The sequence below is a fragment of the Sphaeramia orbicularis genome, chromosome 2 (assembly GCF_902148855.1).
Source record: "Sphaeramia orbicularis chromosome 2, fSphaOr1.1, whole genome shotgun sequence".
In the NCBI taxonomy this organism is placed as follows: domain Eukaryota; kingdom Metazoa; phylum Chordata; class Actinopteri; order Kurtiformes; family Apogonidae; genus Sphaeramia; species Sphaeramia orbicularis.
Window position 1 is genome coordinate 24205666 of NC_043958.1, and position 26262 is coordinate 24231927.

Consider the following 26262-nt stretch of genomic DNA (forward strand, 5'->3'; position numbering starts at 1 on the left):
CAAAAGTAAATAAAACTAAAGTAAAATGAAAAATCCAAAACTATTATAACCTTGACCCGTATGCGCAAAAAAGATCCTGACGTATTTTTTTTCTGTGTTTATGGAAATATGTTTTTCCCGCCGCTCCTCCTCCTGGGGCACAGAATTGCGACAATGATGTAAAGGTCGGATAAATGCGACCTGGCCGTTCAAACACAAGTCACATTGCAAAATATCAGATATCAGATTTAGGACCACATATAAAAGTCACCTGGGTCGGATTTGAAAAAATCAGATTTGTGCTGTTCAGACTGTCTTTAACAAATCGGATACAAGTCACATATGGGCAAAGAAATCGCATTTGGGCCACATTTACCTGCAGTCTGAATGTAGTCTTAGACATGTCGAAGATTAGCATTTATGTGGCATTAAGATTTTCAAGGAATAATAGACTGTAGTTGTTTAGACTTTATATCTGTGGTCAGTTTTTCATTTCCTGCTAGTTAGCATTGGTTGCAACATGATGATAGGGCTGTGCAATTAATCGTAATTCAATTACGATTTCGATTATTACACGCAACGATTCCAAAAATTATGTAATTGAGAAAAAACGATTATTAATTTTGAGTTGTTTAATTCACACGCACGCAAGCTCCCATGCGCTGCTCTGCCCCGCCCCCCTCTAAGCTACAGCTGCCTGCTAGCCGGCAGGTCCACCCCAGGAGGAAAGTTGCACCTAGCGGTCTGGAAAAATGGCAGGAGAATCGCAGCAGAAGTGCTTGGTAAACAAAAAAGGCAAGTCAAATTCAATTGTATGGAATCACTTTGGGTTTGATGAAGAAGACGAAGAGCAAAAACACATCACGTGCAAAAAGTGTTTCGTAGTTGTGTCCGCACGGACTGGTAACACAACAAACCTTTGTAACCATCTAAAGTTTAACCATAAAGTTTTATCATAATCTTATGAAAAACTAAAACACATAAAAAAAACTCCATCTACAACTTCGTCCACAATGCAATCTTCAGTCTCCGAATCTCTTAACGCTGCAACTCCCGTATTAACCTAACTGAAACCTCACGGCACGTCACTGAATTTACTATGTTTCATGCTACATTGAACATACTTGAATTTATAATTTGCACTTTACGTGAGGTTTTTTTTTTTTTTTATTGCTCCAGTTCTATGGCAAGTCTAGAGCAGTTTAATTCCAGTCCACTATTTATTTCCAAAAGGAAACATACTTGAATTTACAGTACACTTATTTGCATTCAAAGATTTTTTGGTTTCGTACAAAAGTGAACATACTTTGTTTTAATGGTTAAAAGCTTTATTTATATTTAAAGAGTATATCTTACATTGTTTTGCAAGAAAAAAAAATAAACAACTTTAAGGTTAACAAATAATCGTTTTTAATAATCGTGATTTCAATTATTGCTAAAATAATCGTGATTTTTTTTTTTTTTTTTCTATAATCGAGTAGCCCTACATGATGACTTATGTGGACCAACTGAAGCTGTTCTTGCATTATTTGACATCATGTTTAGTCTCACTTTGGCCCACTTGGAACCTCAGCAAAAGTGATACCAGAAATAGTATTTGATACAAAAAAAAACAAACAAACAAAAAAAAAAAAAAAAACAACAAGGCAAGTTGAGAGGATCCTGTCAGTGGAATTTTTTTTTTTTTTTTTTTTTCTGTTTATGGGCTGCAGCTCATCTATTTCGACGTTAAAGCTAACCCTCACCTACAGTGGCCACTAAAATTATCCAGGTCCCTTGTTAGTTAAGGAGATACTAAAACATAGTCAGTGACAGTAATGCCTGATACCACTAGCTATTAAAAAAAAGAGAAAAGAAAGAATAATAGCATTAGAAGCTGCAGAAACCTGGTGGTGCAACATGGCAGACTCTCTGGGGATAAAAATGACTCATTTTAGGTCAACAAAAACAACAATTCCCATTTCACATGATTATACTCTTATAAAAACATAATTATGAATCCCATTTCGGCAATCACACCCCGCTAAAACCATCTAAATCATAAACAGTTGACACAAATCCCAAAAATCCCAACTATCTTGTTTTTTTCGTACTGTTTTATCAGTACTACTAATGCAACTGTAGTATCAACATTTTAGCTCGTTAAAAATTACATTCTGCAACTGAAACTCCTAAAAACCTTGTAGTTACGATGGGTATAAAGAGCTTCATTGCTATGGAATAAGGTTGCATCGATCCGATAGTAAGATCGGATATCAGCCCTGATATCAACATTTTAGCTGGATCAGGGATCTGTAAAAGTAACTGATCTGTAAGTCCTTCCCCGGAGACGTTCCTAGGCCAGTCGAGAGATATACAGGGTGGGGAAGCAAAATTTACAATGAACATTTAGTTGTTTTTTCTCAGCAGGCACTACGTCAATTGTTTTGAAACCAAACATATATTGATGTCATAATCATACCTAACACTATTATCCATACCCTTTCAGAAACTTTTGCCCATATGAGTAATCAGGAAAGCAAACGTCAAAGAGTGTGTGATTTGCTGAATGCACTCGTCACACCAAAGGAGATTTCAAAAATAGTTGGAGTGTCCATAAAGACTGTTTAGAATGGAAAGAAGAGAATGACTATGAGCAAAACTATTACCAGAAAGTCTGGAAGATACTATTAAAGAAGAATGGGAGAAGTTGTCACCTGAATATTTGAGGAAGCGTGTGAAGGCAGTTATTGAGAAAGAAGGAGGACACATAGAATAAAAACATTTTCTATTATGTACATTTTCTTGTGGCAAATAAATTCTCATGACTTTCAATAAACTAATTGGTCATACACTGTCTTTCAATCCCTGCCTCAAAATATTGTAAATTTTCTTCCCCACCCTGTAATCCCTCCAGCGTGTCCTGTGTTCTGGGTTGGTCCCAAGGTCTCCTCCCTGATGGACACCTCCCCAAGGAGGCGTCCAGGAGGCATCCTCACTAGATGTCCGAACCACCTCAGTTGGCTCCTCTCAACATGGAGGAGCAGCGGCTCTACCCCGAGTCCCTCCCGGACGTCCGAACTCCTCGCCCTATTTCTAAGGCTGAGCCCGGTCACAGTGTGAAGGACACTCATTTCGGGAGCTTGACCGGACGATCTTATTCACGAGTCAGGGTACGCTGTAAGCCCGGAAGTTGTATTACAACTAGAAAAGCACTCGGATGAGCGCAGACCTCCACCAAGCGCAAAAATTCCCCACATAATCAGTGATACAAATCCTACATTTATTTTTTAAAAGATCCGGATCAGTCTTTGCGATTTGATAGAACACTTATATAATTGTGATAAATCCACAATCTGGATAAGATCTGGATCAGTCTTTGCCATTTGATAGAACACCCCATTGTAAATCCCTGAGTCAAATTGCATGAGATTTGCCCAATTCCCCCATATTGTGATTTCCACCATAAATATTAGTCCCATATTTATTTGACCTATATTTTAAGATTCCTTGACCATAAAAAACATACCATTAGCAACTGGATTCATAATTATATCCTTATTAGTTTAGTAGTTATTCACGAAAATCACATTTCTCGTAATGGCGGTTTTCTTCTGGATCTAGCTCCTTAAGTATTAAAGCTACATGAAATCCGGTGGCATACTCCCGATGCGGAACTGACTGAGCTACACGATGGCGCTTGTCAGAAATTTTACCTTTAATATTAAAGGCACAGTAGGCCAAAAAGTAAGGGCACCCCCATTTTTTATATAATTGAGATAAAATCCGCCTTCTGGATCAGATCCGGATCAGCCTTTGAAATGTGATAGAGGACCCCATTGTCAATTCCTGAGTGAAATTTCATGAGTTTTTGGTCAATAATTAAGCGAGATATTGGGAAATTTTGGCCCCATTTACCACAATGTTAACGAAAATTTCAAAGTGATCCAGAATCTAGGATTTTTTCCGGATCACCCCCAAAAGTGAATCATTTCTTCCTTATCCCATTTCCAACAAACCCTGAAAATTTCATCAAAATCTGTCCATAACTTTTTGAGTTATGTTGCACACTAACGGACAGACAAACAAACCCTGGCAAAAACATAACCTCCTTGGCGGAGGTAAAAAATGCTTTAATTACATTTTACTTAAATTATTTAAGTTTTATTCCATTACTATAAAATGTTAAATAGATTCTACTAATTTGTAGATGTAGGTGAAAGTTGAAGTTGAATGGATTTAAATCACTAGTTTAGTCATGACCACACCTTTTTTATCTGTGCATTGCATTGTGGGTATTGGGCATGTTGTTGAAAATATGTACTTTTTCTGTGCAGGGGTTCAGCGGGGTTGTGGTGTTAGTGTTAATTTGGACTTAATGTGTGTATGTCAGTGTTTATTAGCTTTTTTGTGTTTGTTTTGGTATTTTTGTAGAGCTGCACCATGAGTGACAGCCATAGGAAGAACAATGGCTTTACTGTTCATTTCATTTAATACCTTATCAAATTTAAGTAGTTTATTTTACTGGTAAATGACATTGACCGAACTTCCATCTGTGTAACAAAATGTCAAGATGAATATTACGCAAAACACTTCTTATTGCAAAGGATTGTAATGTAAAGCAACTTGGAATTGAGTACAATTAACTGATATTAAGTATAACAATTATTCTTTTTTTTTTTTTTTTTTTTTTTGATTATTTTATATTTTTACATTTTTTCACAAGTCTAATGATTGTTCAAGCAACAAAATATAAGTTAAATTAACCTGGCATTTAGTTTGTTGTACTTAAAATAGCAATTCCATTCAAATCAAGTATTTAAGTTTAATACACTCAAATTTTCATTACTCATTACTTAAATTTTTTAAGGCAACAAGTTACCTGAGATTTTTAAAGTAAACTCAACTATTCGGTCTTACAGTGTAGGACGGAGCGGGAGGTCGACAAATGGATTGGGGCGGCATCTGCAGTGATCCGTTGTGGTGAAGAGGGAGCTAAGCCAAAAGGCGAAACTCTCGATATATCGGTCGATCGACGTTCCAGACCCTCACCTATGGGCATGAGCTCTGGGTAATAACCGAAAGAAAGAGGTCGCGGGAATGAAAAACAACTCGTTTTTTTTGATTTTTGATTTGTACATAAATAACACTGGGTTACAAAAAAATGTTTTTTGCAAGTTGTCTAGGTTTTTTTCAACTGAATTCGGACCATTTTGCGAAATGCTAAATCCAAAAATGACATCTGTTTTTCTCAATCAGGTCAGGTTTTTTTTGCTAATTTGATTTTGAAAAATTTGATCTTCTCACAAAATTGATTCCATTTTTGTGACTTTATCAGTTGATTTTTTTTTTTTTATATATAGTTCTCACCCAAAATAGGTTTTAAGAGAAAAAAAAATCATTTTCACAAGCACACTTTATGAAACTTGTGACTTGATTCCTGTTAGGTACAATGGTGTATTCACCGCAGATGTAGCAGAATACGTCAGGTTTATTTTTGCAAGATCTTCTAGTCCAGGGGTGTCAAACTCATTTAGTTCAGGGGCCATATTCAGCTAAATTTGATCTGCAGTGGGCCGAACCAGTAAAATAATAACATAATAATGTATAAATAATGTCAACTCCAAACTTTCCTCTATGTTTTAGAGCGAAAAAAACAAATTTGCATTATGTTAAGGTTTACATCTAAAAACTATTCTTTCAAAAGATGTGAATAACATGAACAAACTGAAACAATAAGTGTAATTTTAACAATATTCTGCCTCAGTTTATCATTTACACATGTACATTAGAACTTACAGATCACAGTGGATCTACAAACACACAAAACATTCAATAACAGGCAGAATATTGTTAAAATTGTACTTACTTCTCTTAAGACATTTCAGGTTGTTCATATTTGTTCAGGTTATTCAGATTTTTTGCAAAATTATATTTTGTTTTAGTGTAAATACATGAAAATATTACATTTACAAAGACAACAATTTGTTGTTGTCATTATTTCTATGTTATTATGATAGTATTTTACTGGTCTGACCCACTTGAGATTGAATTGGTCTGAATGTGGAACCTGAACTAAAAGGATTGTTAATATTTTAGTGTAATTTTTGCATTTCACAAATTCATCCCATTCACCGCAGATGTAGCAGAATACGTCAGGCTTATTTTTGCAAGATCTTCTAGTCGAAGCCATTTCATTCACCTGTCATATTAAAAAAAAACATTAATCATAAATTGGCAAAAATAAAATCTTCAGAACTCGTTTATTGCAAGAAATATGAAATAATTTTGTATCATATGATGTGAAAATGCCCATAAATGTAAGCAAAAATGTTAAAAAGCCAATATGTAGCATAGTTCAGAAAGCTGACCTGATTGAGCAAAATTAATGTATATATTTTTTTGGATTCAGCACACCAAAATTATCCTAAATCAGCTCAGAAAACTTAAACAATACATTTGTTGTTGACCAGTGTTATGCAAGGCAGAGTGTTTCACAAAAATGATCTCTGTTGCAAAATCACCCGCAATTATGTGTGTTTAATTGGGCATGTTCTGCGTGTAATGGAAGTGGACACGATGGTTACATACAAAAACCTGGAATGAGACTAAGATTCATGAAAAACCCACATGTCTGGATTAAAAAAAAAAAAAACAAAAAAACACTAGGATCATCAATTTAACACATTTTCTTTATTTATAGTGGTATTTCAAGCCATGTGTTCAAGATCAAATGCGCTGACACCTAGGTAGCTTTTCCTGTCCTGATTTGGTCCTATTTTTTGGCCCCAGTATTTAATAAAATTCATTAATTTTGGGATTGTTCATAGCAAGAATATAATTTTTTTTTTTTTTTTTGTGCCATTTACCTGAGGTCATCATTAGGTACATCCTGGAGGGAAATACGTTTGAATTTCTCTTTTATTATTGGGTCTAAAAAAGCTGGAAAAATACCAGGTACCAAAATAAACCCAGTTTCATACACTCAAAAAACAGAACATTGGATTTAAATAATAACATAACGTCAACCGGATCCCACGAAACTTTTTTATTTAAATTTTAAAAATACTAGATGACTAAATTTCAGGAAACCGTCTTAATTAAGTGCTACATCACACAGTTAAGTTGAATTTATTAAACATGTTGAATTTACTCAATATTGTTATGTTTAATTTAGTATACATCATTACATTGACTCAATTAAACACATTGAATTTACTATATATCATTTCACTGAATTTAATAAACATGTTGAATTTACTAAATGTCGTTATGTTAAATTTACTAAACATCATTATGTTCAATTTATTAAACACACTGAATTTACCAAATATCATTATGTTTAATTTACTAAATATTATTATGTTGAATTCATTAAGCGCACTGAATTTACTACATGCTGTTAAGTTTACTTGCCTAAACATCATTATTGTAGTGTAGGTGGATGTTTGACAAGAAGTTAGCTGAGTGTCAAGTGCGAGCACAAATTGTGCTTTTAATTTGACAGGCAGAAAAACCCAGTTTAGGATAATCACAACAGGATAGCCATTGCTCTGCCAATGGCTCTCACTCAGGGTGCAACTTAACAAATTACAAAAATACAGAAAAAATAAACAAAAAGTCCAATAAGCATTGCCATACACATATTAAGTCAAAACTAGTACTAACACAACAACCCCGCTGAATTCTTGAGCATAAAAATAACACATTTACAGCATAGTACCCACTACCCATAATGCACTGCAGCAAACATGCCACATTATGTTGAATTTATTAAACACATTGAATTTACCAAATATCATTATGTTTAATTTACTAAACATCATTATTTGGAATTTATTAAACATTACATTGAATTTATGGTATTAATCATCATTGTGTTGAATTTAACTCTTTCGGTGCCAAACAGTTAAGGGGCTAATAAGCCTTAAAAGTGCCACAGAATTTGGCCGTTTTTCAGTATTTCGCGTCGTTTTTATAATATTTGAAGAATCCTGCAGGAAACCGCTCGGTAACATCCGACCGATTGCTGATTAGATTCAAAACGCACCGGACCGCAGCCGATTCATTATTGATCGTAATTTGCATAATTCATAATAATAATAATAATAATAATAATAATAATAATAATAATAATAATAATCTTTATTTATATAGCACTTTTCATACATTAAAAACTGCAGCACAAAGTGCTTTACATATCAGTTTAAAAATCAGTACCCCGCCCCCCCCACCCACACCCACCCACTCACCCGCACACACACACACACACACACACACACACACACACACATATACGTGCAAACCCACAAGCTCACACATACTTAAGAAGACTGACTGAGCACGGGTAGACCAGAACAAAAATGTACAAGTAAAAGTAAAACATCAGTTTAGGAGGCGCTGTCTCAGGGAGCCATCCGCACCAGGAGGCAGCCGCCGACCCCGGCGACCAGGCACCAGCAACACAGCCCCGCATCCCAACTAGTGGGAGAGGGCCAACTGGGACCCCCACCCACCAGAAAGGAGCGGACCCCAGTGAGAGAAGGCGCCACAGCCCCCGGAGTCCACAGCCGCCCCCCGGCATGGAGGGCTCCCTCTGATGAAACACCGGAGAATAAGAAACATTAAAAAGATATAAAAATATTATTCGGTCGCGTGACCTCAAATTCCCGTCTGCTTGGTCTCAAAAGGGGGACACAGAAAGAACGTCATCGAAATGTGAGAAAGAAATGGGGGTGGATGGTTTGTTTGTACACAAATGTGGCGTGTTCTCCAAAGCCGATCTGATCGGCCCGTGGCACTTTACAGGTTGTTTTCGTAAAGCCGATTTAATCGGCCCATGGCACTGAAAGTGTTAATAAACATTGGAGGACCTCAATAAATACCATGCATGTCAATTTACGTTACTCATGTTTTATTTATTTAAATCAAATTCAAAAAACAGGCAAGAAAGTGGCATGTGCCAAATGTGCCAAACACAGGTCCCGAGTGCTTTGAGTGTGTCTGCATGTGTCTGTGTATGTCTGCATGTGTCTGTGTATGTCTGCATGTGTATGTCTGCATGTGTCTGTGTATGTCTGCATGTGTCTGTGTATGTCTGCATGTGTATGTGTATGTCTGCATGTGTATGTCTGCATGTGTCTGTGTCTGTCTGCAATGTTTCTGTGTATGTCTGCATGTGTATGTCTGCATGTGTCTGTGTATGTCTGCATGTGTATGTCTGCATGTGTCTGTGTATGTCTGCATGTGTCTGTGTATGTCTGCATGTGTCTGTGTATGTCTGCATGTGTCTGTGTATGTCTGCATGTGTCTGTGTATGTCTGCATGTGTCTGTGTATGTCTGCATGTGTATGTCTGCATGTGTCTGTGTATGTCTGCATGTGTATGTCTGCATGTGTCTGTGTATGTCTGCATGTGTCTGTGTATGTCTGCATGTGTCTGTGTATGTCTGCATGTCTCTGAAAATCGACAAAAAATCACAGGAGCACACGCCACAACAGGCCTTGCAGACAGGTGATGATCGTGCAGAAATGGCTGCTGAGCAGTGCGCATGTGTCAGGTGGATGGCAAACGCTTTGGGACAAACTTCATTTTTTAAGTGACTGCGTTGACTAAATTGTATTAAACAGTATTGAATATTCCCAAGACTTGTATTATTATTTAAATGTAATGTAACTCTGTTGTTTTTTTCACTAAAAATGAATTTATTAAATATTTTCAACATAAATACATTGCATAAGGATTACTACATGGGTTTTCCATTTCTTTGAGTGTAGAAACACCCAATTACAATTTTTTGTGTGTTTTAGTGCAAAAAGTAAAATTACAGAATGAAAATATTGAATGAAAAAACAAACAATGTGACCAGTGTCATGAAATAAGTCATTTTTTTCATTTTCCGATTATGGATTCTCAATTGACTATGAAAAAAACGAAAGATACACGGATTGGTCTTGATGCGAATAACCTGGTTTTCAATATTTTACAGAACGCTCCTTTCCAACTCGTCTCCTCTTGAATGTACACTTTTCATCATTAACCCTCCGGTATCCTGTCCAGCGAGGCCCTTACTAAGCACCAGGTGTGCCTTTTTGGCACACTTGTGGAATAATGTCAAAAGAATTTTCGTACAGTTTGTTTTTAATTCTTTTACACTTTTTTCTATTTCATCAACTTGAGCCGTAAATAAAAATACCAAATACTCAATAACTGTCACATTTTTTAACCCTTTAAATGCCGTGTTTGCAATGTAAACAAACCTTTTTTTTTTGACAAAAAAAAACACAAAAAATTATTTTTTTTCAATATACTACATAAAAAGTGGATCACATATTATTAGATTTTTTCATCCTGGCATATGTCAATGATTAACTCCAACGTCGGTTAATTTGCATTATTATTTTTGGCGCTAGGTCAAATGTTCAAAAATACTAGCATCTGTCACCATGTGTGCGTAAAATGCACACCTATAATCAAACTATTAAATATTATATATTGATTTATTTTTCTGCTCTAATTTATTTTATTTTTTTAAATCAAGGTCAGCCCTAATCATACATATCAAATAATCATTCATTTTAGATTTTTTAACCCTTTAAAACGATCTCTTTTCATCATGATGTCACTATATTTTTTGATGCAAAAAACACAAAATATGATTTTTTTTTTTTTTTTCAAAATACTACATAAAAATTGGATTACGTATTATTTGATTTTTGCAGCCAGGCATATGTCAATGATTAACAGCAACATTAACAACGTTAATAAATTAATTTAGACCCTCACCTCTCAAATGAAGCCCAGATATCAGTAAAAGCAGGATTTATGCTTTAATGGTTTACGGATCATAAACAGTATCATAAACAGAATGGAAGAAATAGTGCGTTTTAGGCACACTTGGGAGACAGATGCTAGTCTTGTAATTGTCTTTTGTTTACAATGTGCACATTTTAGTTGATGGCCAGAATTTTAAAGATCATGCACAAATGAACAACTTTTGAATTCTAACCTTATTTAAATTATGAAAAATAATATTAAGTTTTTTAACACAAAGTGCAAAGTGTGCCTAAAAAGTGCACCCGGATACCGGAGGGTTAAAGCAGCAACACTTTCAGATTCAGATTAAACGAGCTCAAACCCTCATTGCTAATCTGATCACATATCTGTCCGAGCGTTTAGTCTTCAAACTGAGATTTGGGTTGGGGGGGTGGGGGCGGGGGGGGGGGGGGGGGGGGTTTGCATTCTCCTGACATCCCGAATGTTCCTTTAATCTCCTTCTTTTGTTTGTGAATGTAAAACACACTCATGGGTTTATAGAATCTGCAATCTGCATATAATGCATTTAGATAGATACACACTGCATATTAAACACATGCAGTTAGAACAATCTTTCTGAAGTCGCGTACTTGATCTAAAGACTCTTTCTGTTGCGTCAAAGGGTTACAGTGATCGCTCCACTCATTAGTGTGCTGGAACATCTTTTGGTATACGCGGTGTGCTTCGTCCATTTACTGTGCCCTGCCATATTGCTAGTGCCTCGAGGGAAAGAAAGTTCATGCATATCGTAATTTCAAAAGAAGAAGTTCACACACATGCATGTATAATTACCCCTTGTACCACTGTTAAGCATTTGGATATTTTGAAACGCGCTGTGTTCTTTTGTTCTATATTGGTAAAGATACATAATGTATAAGACCGACTAAAGCTAATTAACTGTTATGATGGCCTTTTACGGAATGCATGAATAAAATCAATTATAATGCTAAATCTTTACTTACATATTCTTCTTATTATGAATGTTATTAGCTTGTATTTTTTTTTTTTTTTTTTTTTTTTGCGAGGCTCAGAGGGATCTTTGTGCTGAATATCAAGTACTCGGTCTCTCCTTGAATTCATTGTATGTTCTATTCCAGGGGTGTCCAAACTTTTTTTTTAAAGAGGGCCAGATCTGATAATGTGGACATTGCCAGGGGCCAGTGGTCCCTTCGGACATTTTTTAAACAGTAAAAATTACATATAAAAGCGATAATTTTAAAAAGAACTTTATTTTTTATTATTTTTAGAATATATCAAACGCAAAATGTCCAAGGCTGTTGCGATTCTTTATAAAACTCGCGACTTGTTAAGCAAAAAATGTTTGCATATGTTGTACTGTTCACTTGTAATGCCATATATGTCGTACTGTGTGGAAATATGGGGCAATGTGTATAAAACTAATATAGACCCGATAATTAAACTCCAAAAAAAAGCTATTAGAGTCATAAACAAAGCTGGTTATCTCCAATCAAGTAATCCACGTTTTGTAGAATCTGGTTTACTAAAATTTCTTGACATTGTATATTTAAAAACAATGGAATTTAGGTTTCGCGTTAAAAGTAAAAACCTTCCTTTTTGTATTCAGAAAATTTTTAAGTTAAGAGAAGGACATTATCATTTAAGAGGGACGTTTGTGTTTGAAACATGTAAAGTAAGAACAAACGTTAAATATCACAGTGTTTCAGTTATTGGTGTCAAGCTATGGAACGAACTGAAGGATGAAGTGAAATTGTGTAGCTCACTGTTGAGTTTCAAAAAGACTTTAATTTGTCAAATTCTGAAGGGCTATGAAAGTAATATGATTACAAAATGATTAATAACACTGAATGTAGTATAATTTGTGTTTAAGTATTTACCTGCTGCAACTACGGGTGTAGACGTGAATTAAGGATGTGAATAGGAGAAGCAGAAATAAGCCTCCGGCTTCAGCTTCTTCCACAAAATGTGTTAATTTTATGTTTGCTTGTTTTTAATATGTATGTGTTTTGTTGTTGTTGTTGTTTTTTTTTTTTTAATATGTATATGTTTTGTATTTTGTATTTAACTGAAATAAACATTCATTCCTTCATTCATTCATTTTCATCGTCAAAATATCATTTTTTTAAATGGCAATGTAACCAAATCTAAGCCACTCAGGTGTGAACAAATTAAAAAAAAAAAAAAAAAAAAATTCTGCCTTCCTTTCACATCTGGAGTCAGATAACATAGAACAAACTGTGTGGAGTATCTTAAACGTCCAAGTTGATAAAAATCTTAACCCCACATTCATTTTAAACATGACTTATATGAGTAATCATTACTCATATATTACTCAGTAATGCAAAGTCTGTTAATATTTAAGATGAAAACATATGACTCTTACTCTTGTCTTTCACAAAATCATTCAGAAAGTAATATTTTGTGTCACATCTACAAGTACATAACACCAGCAGTTATAGGCAACTAACCTGGCAACTTGGTATCCTGCCCTGGTGGTGAATTCATTGAACTCCCAGGTTCACATGAAGAGTCACTGTTATGAGTTTAAAGCAGCTTGAATTTGCTTCACTTTTTCGGAACGCTCACTCCCTGCTAGCTTGTTGTATGCGTTAGCATGTTTTGTCTGCTATCGTCTCTTTACATTGAATTCCTTGAACAACGCAACAGTCTGTTGACAAATTAGGCAAACACAATCACCTCGATTTTCAGTGAAAAAAAAATTGTAATTCCCATCTCTGCTGGAAGCGGCGGCCCTCACTGTCAACTTTCGTTTTTTTATTTTCAGGCGCCGTGGTTAGAAATTAGCGAAAAGGGTTCACGGCAAAGTCACAGAGTTAGTGGTGCTGCCACCATGAGGTGAAAGGAGAAACTGCATTTGGAACCTTTTATGATTCATGTACTCGGTTCAACAGTCCAAGCGGGCCATAAATAATACATTCTAAAACCGAAGCTGTTGGCCGTATAAAATCTGACCGCGGGCCGTGATTGGCCCCCGGGCCGGACTTTGGACATGCCTGTTCTATTCTCTTCAGTTTTACTTTAAGAGATGATGAAAAAAAAAAAAAAGGAGGCAGGAGATGATGCAGGAAAACATCGCAAAACTACAAAGAGTTATTTAGTTGCTCAAACAAATAATGTCGGTGTCAGCGTAATGCCAGAAACGCTTTCTAAACCAATCCCAAAAGATAACGACCTGGACACACCTCTCTGTCAAGCAAAATAAAAGTACTGCTTCATCAGCCTGTTCCTTTTTATTATCAGTTTTTGGCATCAAGGCGTGTTTACAAGACAGCTCCTTATTGTATTTCCTGATCTTATCCTTTGCCCTCTTTCATTTCCGCCTGGCTCCTTTCATTTAGTCGCCACGACGCAACACCTCTCTACGCCAAGCCTCATCAAACCTGGTGCTAAATATGCAACAGCCTCTAAGGTGCACTTTCCCAACTCATCCTCTCTCATTATCGCAAACCCCCCCACCACCACCACCCCAATTTCCTTCCCTTCTCACTCACTTGTTTCTCGCCACCTTTTCTTTCCCATCGCCTTTTCACTCAACGCTCAAGAGCAACCGGCGTTCTCAGAGGAAATACAGCCCCTGCCAAAGAATTCATTGAATTTGTTGTACAATTGATCCCTTGGAGGCAAGCTGGGGTTGAGAGCGGGATGAGGAGATGGAGGGCTGGAGGTATGGAAAGGGTCAGGAGAACAGGGAGGGAGGGTTAATGTGGAGGGCTGGCACTGCATCAGGGGAGTCTGATTGAAAATAACACTGCAAAGTCTCTATTGGATCCGAATCTGTTGAAATTTACTCCCCACTTACCCATCTCCCAACGCCGTGGAGTGGGCAAAATGGGAGATTGAAACAACACTGAGGCTAAGGCTCCTTTAGACCTGTTCTTTACTGCAAATCTTGACATCATCCAAAACTTTTTCACCAACAATGATGTCATTGTAATCTTATTTGTTCCCATTATCCAATCGATTCAATCAATTATACTGGCTTTGTTAAAACTGGTGTTAACCCAAACAGCCGCTAGGAGCCAAAAGCATCAACTGATCCAAAATGTTTAATACCTCTTAAGCTACTAATCCTATCAATACGTGTAAATAATTGGTGTAAAATGCAGTTTGTCATTTTTTCATAGTCATCAGATATGACCCATTTGGACGCTCAGAGGCTCCGTAGTTACCGTAGAAACACCATCATCTTCTACAACGTTGAAACAACGTCTTGAAAAAGAATGTTCTCCTGAACAGTTGGACACCATCATGCACATGAACACTCTGAGTGCAATTTCAACATTTGGAAATTATTTGTATGTACAAATTCTAGTAAAAAATAATGTAAAAAATATTTGAACATTTCTGTACAAAATAATAAAGTTTTAATAAAATTACTGAGAAATTCTCGTACAACAAAAAACAAATCTATATATAAAATTATGGGAGGAAAATTTTAGTGTGAAGTAATACAAATCTATATACAAATAATGGGAAAAAAAAAATCAAGTACAAAATGAAGAAAAAAAAAAAAAAAATCATGAAACAAACAGAACAATCAGAAAAGAAGATAGTAGAAGCCAGTTCAAACCATGTTGCCCCATTATACTACAAAGCTGTTTTTTTTTTTTTTTTAATACATTTTCAGATTTCAAATCTGAAACTGTTGGAAATTATTTTTCTGTACAAATTCTAGTACAAAAAAAAAAAAAAAAAAAATCTGTAAAACAGTATAAAAATTTTTGTACAAAAATAAAATCTGTTAAATTATTTTTTGAAAAAACAAACAAAAAACACCATTTCAGTACAAAATAAAACATGTATATATATATATATATATATATATATATATATATATATATATATATATATAAAGGAAAAATTGTAGCTCAAAATGATTTTTTTTTTTTTTTAATAATTGTATTGTGCCCCTGCTTGTATGTGTATTATATGTCTATTGTATGTAGCGACTAGCTCAGCAGAGAGACAACGGGTTTCCCAAGAAAAGCCGGACGCCGAAAACTTCTCTCCAAAGCTTTTACTTAAGACTCACTGTAAAACTGAAACAAACAAAATGTCTTAGTTATCTCCATCCTTCATTCATCAGACTCCCGTTTGTGCCCCTCAGTTGTCGTTTCTGTTCATAAATCCGTTTTTTCCCTTCCACATGTGCATGTCAGTTCTATCCAAACACATCCTAGACAGTAGACTGTGGTCAGTGACAGGAGAAGCAGCGCAAGTGAAGCGTCAGAGTCAGAGGGACACATATCGGATGTGAGACGGCGATAATGGATCGGATGCTGGACGGCCGTAATGGATGATTGACAGGAGGTTCAGTCAGGTTCGGCCAATTATTTTATTCGGACCGACTAAAATGATTGGTCAGACTTTTATTAGAAATATATGAGAATTAAACATTTTTGAGTTTCAATACCTGGCGGATTTCTTTTACATTTTAGTTTGATACACACTTATTAGGAGCATTTTAAGATGACAAAAGAAAAGTGTAAAAATGCCACATCATACGGTATAGCTTTAATTCCCAATAAAACACTGATACAGTTTGTATTAGTGATGGCTACGTGGATAACACTGGGTTACAAAAAAAAATGTTTTTTGCAAGTTGTCTAGGTTTTTTCAACTGAATTAGGACCATTTTGCACCGCTAAATCCAAAAATGACATCTGTTTTTCTCAATCAGGTCAGGTTTTTTTTTTTTGCTAATTTGATTTCGAAAAATTTGATCTCACAAAATTGATTACATTTTTGTGACTTTATCTGTTGATTTTTTTATATAGCTCTCACCCAAAATAGGTTTTAAAGAGAAAAAAAAAAAATCATTTTCTAACAGGATTCCTGTTAGGTACAATGGTGTATTCACCGCAGACGTAGCAGAATACGTCAGGCTTATTTTTGCAAGATCTTCTAGTCGAAGCCATTTCATTCACCTGTAATATTAAAAAAAAAAAAACATTAATCAAAAATTGGCAAAAGTCAAATCTTCAGAACTCGTTTATTGCAAGAAATAGGAAAGAATTTTGTATCATATGATGTGAAAATGCCCATAAATGTAAGAAAAAATGTTAAAAAGCCAATATGTAGCATAGTTCAGAAAGTTGACCTGATTGAGCAAAATGAATGTGATTTTTGGATTCAGCACACCAAAATTATCCTAAATCAGCTCAAAAAACTTCAACAGTAAATTTGTTGTTGACCAGTGTAATGAGTAAAAAAAAAAAAAAAATCACATTTTTAGATCGAAAACGGTCATAGGACACTTTATTTCTTCTGCTGTCATGTAGACTACGCCACCACTTTCCGAAAACACTAGATTACTCACTCCCAGATGTACATTTGCATTTCAAAAGTTCTCCTCAAAATCTTGTTATTAAATGGAAATACTTCTCGCGTGAAAAGCGTGGTCCGTTCTGATGCAGTTAGATGATTTGTTCAATTACCTCCCAAAACTCTAATACCTCAGTACAACTCTTACCAGTTATTTTTCATGATAGAAAAGAAGAAAATGTCCATATGTGGACTTTTTGCCACCTCCTCTTCATATTCCCATGAGTGCTTCTTATAAACTTTTGGCCATTTAACCGATGCCAGTTCAGTCTTGTATCCATGTGTCTAAATTTAAGTTTCACACCTCTTAATTCATCTTCATTTTTAATGCCAGTGCTCAGTGCCAAAGCAGGAAATATTATACGCATATGGATGCCACTTTTTCAGTCCATTAACTTAACCCTTTAAACCCATTTGTGTCATATTTGCTACACCAGGTTCTGAGACCTCTATCTAATCAACAAGATCAATAGTTTCTTTAAAGACCTGCTTTATATGACCTGGTATGTGTTTTGTTACTCCTACTTAATTCAAGATTTTACAAGATTTTTTATTTTTTTTTTGCTTAATTCAAGCAAAATGGAACAAATGAAAAATATCTTGGGGGTACCGGTCGTAGTTAGCGGAGTGAAAGTGACAGAAAAATCCTCTTCCTGGTCGTGACCGGCTTGGTAGCTTTGGAATTGTCCGACCTTTCTTAACGATGTCCAGTCTTGAACATGGCTTTGACAATAAATCAGCAACCGAATCCATTTCTTCTCCTCCTTCAGCTGTTGTGTTTTGACAAAACAGCTATGAAACCTACACAACTATATTTCTGTTCGTGCAAGTTGCGACAGATGCAGTTTGCTAGCTTTGGCTACTTTGCTCTCTGACTATCCAATCAAAGGGTGTGAATATGCTGACGTTACCGTTGAAGCAGCAGTTTCATCGAGACTTATGTTTTGCTAGAGCAGGGGTGTCAAACTCATTTTCTTCCGGGGGCCACATTAAGCCCAATTTAATCGGAAGTGGGCCGGACCAGTAAAATAATAGCATGGTAGGCAATAAATAATGACAACTCCAAAATCGTTTTAGTGCAAAAAAAAAAAAAAAAAGCAATTCTGCCAATATTTACATTTAGAAACTATGCTAACAAAAGGATGTGAATAAGCTGAAAAATGAAATTTGTTAAGAAATGTAAGTTCAATTTTATCAATATTATGCCTCGACTTATCATTTATACATGTGCATTACAGATCAGATCTACAAAGGCACAAAACATTTAGTAACAGCCAGAAAATAGTTAAAAATTGCGCTTAATTTTCTACAGATATTTCAGGTTGTTCATACTTGTTCAGGTTATTCACATTTTATTGTTAAAGGATAGTTTCTTAATGGAAATATTTTCATAATTTGGTGTTTTTTGCACTAAATCAAAGAGAAAAAAATGGTGTTGTCATTATTTTTAAGTTATTATGATATTATTTTTGAGTTTGATGCCCTAACTGGCACTTTGCAAATTCATCCCACGGGCCAGATTGGAAACTTTGGCGGGCCGGTTTTGGCCACCAGGCCACATGTTTGACACCTGTGTGCTAGAGGGCCTGCAGAACTGACTGTGAAGGCCTCCAGACAGATTTCTTTGACTTTGACCCTGCCTGGCAACAAATGATGGCTGAAATGTGATTGGGTAAATGGTTTAGTATGAAAATACAGGTCTGGAAGAAGCACAACCAGGGGAAAAGCTATGAAAGGAAGCGAACAGACCACTTGGATTTATTACCTCCGCCAAGGAGGTTATGTTTTTGCCAGGGTTTGTTTGTTTTTCTGTCCGTTAGTGTGCAACATAACTCAAAAAGTTATGGACAGATTTTGATGAAATTTTCAGGGTTTGTTGGAAATGGGATAAGGAAGAAATGATTCACTTTTGGGGGTGATCCGGAAGAAATCCTGGATTCTGGATCACTTTGAAATTTTCGTTAACATTGTGGAAAATGGGGCCAAAATTTTTGTTTCCCAATATCTCGCTTAATTATTGACCAAAACTCATGAAATTTCACTCAGGAATTGACAATGGGGTCCTCTATCACATTTCAAAGGCTGATCCGGATCTGATCTAGAAGGCGGATTTTATCTCAATTTATATAAAAAATGGGGGTGCCCTTACTTTTTGGCCTACTGTGCCTTTAATATTAAAGGTAGAAATTTCTGACAAGCGCCATCGTGTAGCTCAGTCAGTTCCGCATCGGGAGTATGCCACCGGATTTCATGTAGCTTTAATACTTAAGGAGCTAGATCCAGAAGAAAACCGCCATTACGAGAAATGTGATTTTCGTGAATAACTGCTGAACTAATAAGGATATAATTATGAATCCAGTTGCTAATGGTATGTTTTCATGGTCAAGGAATCTTAAAATATAGGTCAAATAAATATGGGACTAATATTTATGGTGGAAATCACAATATGGGGGAATTGTGCAAATCTCATGCAATTTGACTCAGGGATTTACAATGGGGTGTTCTATCAAATGGCAAAGACTGATCCGGATCTTTCAAAAAGTTATGGACAGATTTGGATGAAAATTTCAGGAAATATTGATACTGGCACAAGGAACAAATGATTAAATTTTGGTGGTGATCGGGGGGGGGCACTGATCTGCCTTGGCGGAGATCTGCGTTCTCAGAGTGCTTTTCTAGTTCAGATATTTTTTAGGCCAGCAGAGAAGGCCTTGCAGGCCCTGACGGCCCACTACTGCTCAGCGCTATGTTGGATATGTTCTAACCAAAACAATGCAGCATTTCTGTGACATTAGGGTGGTCCAACAATCATGGTAAAAAATAAAGTTTCAGATAACCTCAATTAGAACCCTGCATTAGGTTTTCGTATTCAAAAGACGATTTAGGGGGGAAATGGAAGAAAAAGGAGATGTTTTAGAGGTTGCACAAGTTGTTGGAAGTTTCCTGGAAATGGATTAATTTTGCATTTTCAGCATAGCCGAGCTGTCCTGCTAAGAGAAGCAGCAGTACTATAAAAAAAAAAAAGGTTTGAGTGCTTCATCTAGCAATATATGTATTAGGTAAGGCTGCCGACATCTTTGGTACTTGAGTGAAGAATTGGTTGGCCTGGCATTCTTGGACTCCAGTGTGACACAAGAGCAGAAGCAGCTGATGGTTCACAACACCATGGAAAATGAAGGTTCAGAGGTTCCACTAAAGTGTTGGGATGCCCTTAATCAAGCAGATCATGAAGGGAAGCAGAGCTGGGATTTTGGAATGTAGGACGTTTCGGACACGGACGTTTCGGCCTAGGACATTCCGGAGTAGGATGTTTCGGACTGCACTTTTGCAGTCCCTAACCCTAACCCTAACCCTCGAAAGGCCGAAACGTCCGTGTCCGAAACGTCCGTCCACCGGGATTTTGTCACCACCAGCACAATGGGTTTCTTTGAAACTTTGGATCTGCCACAAATATTCTTCAGAATTCCTCCAGAAGACTGGGCTGATGATGAAGACTTTCAGAAGGCTGATCAAACTGTGTATTCCAAAAAAAGTTGTCAATGATGTTGCTGAAAGAGGGGTGGAGCTTATTCAAGACTTCAACTGTAGCCGAACAAAAGATGAAGATCAGAAACAGTACTTGCTCCAAGTTGTCAAAGAACACAGGAACATTTTTTGTAATTTCAATAAAGCAACAGTGGTTGCTGGACGTTTTAAGTAACATTTTTTATGCGAGTTGCAGTTTGATTTTGAGAATAAAATTAAAAATTATTCTAATATGCCTTATTCATTTGGCTAGTTATGTTGTAGTATAAGGAGCAATCTTCACATCTTGTGCAACCTCTAAATATTAATGAATTTGCATAAAATTTGGACCGAAGTAATTTGGCCAGATGTGGAACCAAATGCAGGGTTCTAATCCAGAGAATCTTAAAAAAAAAATTTTTGGACCACGCTAGTGTGACATCATCACGTATGCACAACGAAGGCAGAATCGATAAGAAGAATCATTAACCCTTTCGTGCACAGTGGACAGCTCTTCTACAGCTGTTCTCTTGTATATTCATAGATTTTGTTGTTCTTTTTGTTGTTTTTTTTGTTTTTGTTTTGTCTTTACACATATCTTTATTAAAGTTTTAAGACGCTACATGTCTTTTCTGACATGAATTGGTAACATTATGTAGATCTCTTTTGAGCATAAACCCCCAGAATCACAAGCCCTCCCCACAGTTTTCACACAATTTATCAGTAAATACATGTTTCTGTGCGTCAAAAATTAAACGTGTGGTGTCCAGCTGAGTGGATATTTTTGCAACTTCATGAAAAATAGGTTCATAAGATTTTTTTTTTTGTCATTATTACCTCCGCCAAGGAGGTTATGTTTTTGCCAGGGTTTGTTTGTTTGTTTGTCTGTTTGTTTGTTTGTCTGTCCGTCCGTTAGTGTGCAACATAACTCAAAAAGTCATGGACAGATTCTGATGAAATTTTCAGGGTTTGTTGGAAATGGGATAAGGAAGAAATGATTAAATTTTGGTGGTGATCAGGGGTGGGGGGGCCCACGGGGGGGGGGGGGGGGGTGCAGACCAGAAAATTTCATCAAAATCTGTCCATATCTTTTTGAGTTATGTTGCACACTAACGGACAGACAAACAGACAGACAAACAAACAAACCCTGGCAAAAACATAACCTCCTTGGTGTGGGGGGGCCACTGATCAGCCTTGGTGGAGGTCTGCACTCTCCAAGTGCTTCTAGTTACCTCTGCCAAGGAGGTTATGTTTTTGCCAGGGTTTGTTTGTTTGTTTGTCTGTCCGTTAGTGTGCAACATAACTCAAAAAGTTATGGACAGATTTGGATGAAATTTTCAGGGTTTGTTGGAAATGGGATAAGGAAGAAGTGATTAAATTTTGGTGGGGATCGGGGGTGGGGGGGGCCCACGGGGGGGGCGCATTTCCTACAAACCCTGAAAATTTCATCAAAATCTGTCCATAACTTTTTGAGTTATGTTGCACACTAACGGACAGACAAACAAACAAACAAACAAACAAACAAACAAACCCTGGCAAAAACATAACCTCCTTGGCGTGGGGGGGCCCACGGGGGGGGGCACTGATCAGCCTTGGCGGAGGTCTGTGCTCTCCAAGTGCTTCTAGTTACTTCTTTTAATGTATTTTTTTAAAAAAATGTTTAATTATTTTTATTTTATTTATTTATTTTTTATTTATTTTTCAGAAGAAAATTTTCTATCACATTGTTTTTTTTCAGGCCTAAAGAGGAATAAAAACACTCAGGAAAACATTTTTGATGAAGGTTCTCATAATTCGTGCATGAAAGGGTTAAGCAGGCAGGCAAACAATTCCAAGGAATCAAGCTACTGGGAACCGGTTCTCAAAAAGAACCAGTTCTCGATTCCCATCCCTAATTGTAATGAAGGCAAGAGTTGGATTTCTGTAGTACAGATTCAGTAATAAAAGCACCTAACAACAGTAATAGAAATCCTGAAAATCTGGGTGCTTGTGACAAAATTGTTGGAGTTTCAGAAAAATAGGAAGCTAATGGTTTCTGCATAAATTTGATCATTAAAGAGAATGAGAGCTGGCTTTTGTAGGGCACCGGTGATTATCCACCTGCTTCGTTTTAAGCCAAAAGAAAAATAAAACTTCCAATTTGGATCTCCAAGCAAGCCTTGTATTCATGTTAAGGTCCGCGATAGCATCAAAGGGCATGGAGTAGTGCTTTTTCTCATCAGCTGATCATATTACTTACATAAAGCGTCATGACAATTCATACAAACACAGGCTTTTCAAAGATGAGCACCAAAATATATATATATATTTTTTTATGTGTTCTTTTCAAGAGCGTTCACTATCTTTATATATTATGGATGTTTTGGGTTTGTCATTAACTCATAAAGACCAAAAAAAACAACCAAAATTATCTACTGATCTAAAATGGTTAATAACTTCTGATGCACTAATCCGATCAATACATGTAAATAATAATAATAATAATAATAATAATAATAATAATAAAATGCAGTTTGTCGTCTTTTCATGGTCATCAGATATGACCCATTTGGCCGTTCAGAGGCTCCCTAGTTACCATGGAAACACATCTTCCACAACATGGTAAAACCCATGAAATTGGATCAATGACAGTAGATGGAGACACTTGTTTTATGTTCTGTTATTGATATTTTTGCTGAAAAAGTCACTTTTTCTTCAGTTTTCTTTGTTTCTAATATAATAACCCTTACATTTATTATGAGATTGTATGAGCATATACATGATCAGTGATTAAACATAGGGAAACACGTGATTATTACTGAAAAAAAAAAGCAAAATAAAGAGGATAATATTATAATAAATGGTGAAAGAGAGGAAAAATGAATAGTAGCACTAGGTCTTTATGGGTTAAAGCTTATGCCAGGTAAAAAAAAAAAAAAGGAGACATTTTGTCACAGCGCAAAAAAAGGAATATCTGACGTGGAATATTTATTTTTTAAGATCATTTTTTAGATTTATTTACTTATTGAGACTTAAACTTGTTAAGATGAATTGACTTGTTCTGAGAATATTCATCTTGAGCAACCTCACATAGATATTATAACTAATTTTAAGCGATATTTGTAACAAAACAAGCTCCATTGTTGGGGGGGATGAGTTTGACGGACACAATAACTGTTTACCCTCAAGACATTTTTACTTGTTTTATGCAGTTTTGCCTATAAATACATATCTATTGAGTCATTACATTTTCATATATACAAGGCAAGGCAAGGCAAGTTTATTTGTATAGCACATTTCAGCAACAAGGCAATTCAAGGTGCTTCACACAGGACATTGAAATAAAAGAAACAAAAAGAAACACATTTAAAACATTATAAAAGAAACATGTAAAAGGTGATTAAAAACAGCGAGTAAGAAAACAACACATAAAATCAAAATAAAATAAAATAAATAAAATAATAAATAAAGTAATATACACACACCATAGATAAAAAAAACAACTTTCTACTAACTACTATACACTATGAAGACTTGAAACAAGCATACTCCGCTAAAAATAGGAATTTTAGCGTTCTCTTATCCTCAGATAATTTCCTATTTTAAGAAAATTTGATAAATGCAATTTTCTTACCGCGCTATACAGGTGTGCCAGTACATCGATTATTCGATTTATTGCGATTTGACATGTGACGATTCGATAATGATTCATAAATGTTCAAAAATAATTATTTTTCATAATTACTAAATGACAGGAACACAACCGCAGTGCGCACCTCCCGTTTTGCGTGGACATTTGAGGTTTCATAGTCCATACAATTATCATCCTACATCATCTTACATTGTGTGACACCATGTAATTGCACCTGTATGAGTCCCACCGTCATAAAAGCTGAGCTGTTCAGTCCAGTACAGCTGACTTCCGGACTTTTATCTACATCCTTCATTCATCAGACTCTCGTTTGTGCCCCTCAGTTGTCGTTTCTGTTCATAAATCCGTTTTTTCCTTCCACATGTGCATGTCAGTTCTATCCAAACACATCCTAGACAGTAGACTGTGGTCAGTGACAGGAGAAGCAGCGCCAGTGAAGCGTCAGATTCAGAGGGACACATATCGGATGTGAGACGGCGATAATGGATCGGATGAAAGGGTCAAAAATGTTTTTATTCCATAGTTTTCACACAGTATATCAGTAAATCTGTTTTTTTTTTTTTTTTGCTTAAAAAATTAAAAATATGGTGTCAAGCTGACATTTTTGGAACTCCATGAAAAATTTCATAAGAACATTTTCAGTCTTTTTTTTTTTTTTTTTTTTTTTTTTTATGCCTAAAGAGGAATAAATGTTTTTTGCAAGTTGTCTAGGTTTTTTCAACTGAATTAGGACCATTTTGCACCACTAAATCCAAAAATGACATCTGCTTTTCTCAATCAGGTCAGGTTGTTTTGCTAATTTGATTTTGAAAAATTTGATCTTCTCACAAAAAAAAAAAAAAAAAAAAAATCATCATTTGGAACATTTTTGGGGTGTGGCCCATATAAAAAAAACACAAACTTGATTTTTAAGATGCCCCTGAATACACATCTTGGATTTTAATTTTTTTAATTTTTAATTTTTTTTTTTTTTTTTTTTCTGTAACTTTGCCACTGATGGGCAAGGAACCAAATATGGTCACTTGATTGACCTTAATTTTCTACATAACAATAAATTTTAAAAAATTCTCAGAAGTAATAATAATCAAATAACAACAACAACAACAACAGTAATAATAATAATAATAATAATAATAATAATGATAATAATAATAATAATAATAATAATAATAATAATAATAATAATAATAATAATAATAATAATAATAATAATAATAATAATAATAATAACAACACTGGGTTACAAAAAAAATGTTTTTTGCAAGTTGTCTAGGTTTTTTCAACTGAATTAGGACCATTTTGCACCACTAAATCCAAAAATGACATCTGTTTTTCCCAATCAGGTCAGGTTTTTTTGCTAATTTGATTTTGAAAAATTTGATCTTCTCACAAAAAAAAAAAAAAAAAAAAAAAAAAAATCATCATTTGGAACATTTTTGGGGTGTGGCCCATATAAAAAAAACACAAACTTGATTTTTAAGATGCCCCTGAATACACATCTTGGATTTTAATTTTTTTAATTTTTAATTTTTTTTTTTTTTTTTTTTTTTTTTCTGTAACTTTGCCACTGATGGGCAAGGAACCAAATATGGTCACTTGATTGACCTTAATTTTCTACATAACAATAAATTTAAAAAATTTCTCAGAAGTAATAATAATCAAATAACAACAACAACAACAACAGTAATAATAATAATAATAATAATAATAATAATAATAATAATAATCATAATAATAATAATAATAATAATCATAATAATAACAACACTGGGTTACAAAAAAAATGTTTTTTGCAAGTTGTCGAGGTTTTTTCAACTGAATTAGGACCATTTTGCACCACTAAATCCAAAAATGACATCTGTTTTTCCCAATCAGGTCAGGTTTTTTTGCTAATTTGATTTTGAAAAATTTGATCTTCTCACAAAAAAAAAAAAAAAAAAAAAAAAAAAATCATCATTTGGAACATTTTTGGGGTGTGGCCCATATAAAAAAAAACACAAACTTGATTTTTAAGATGCCCCTGAATACAC

General features: G+C 35.3%; 1 long non-coding RNA gene across 1 annotated transcript; it reads right to left on the reverse strand.

The window, feature by feature from the left end:
- Nucleotides 1-268: 268 nt before the first annotated feature.
- Nucleotides 269-15056, reverse strand: LOC115430423 (uncharacterized). The gene is made up of 3 exons (XR_003936936.1): nt 14981-15056; nt 14261-14263; nt 269-281 (listed from the first exon to the last, which is right to left on the reverse strand). It is a non-coding gene; the product is annotated as an uncharacterized LOC115430423 (long non-coding RNA).
- Nucleotides 15057-26262: the final 11206 nt, after the last annotated feature.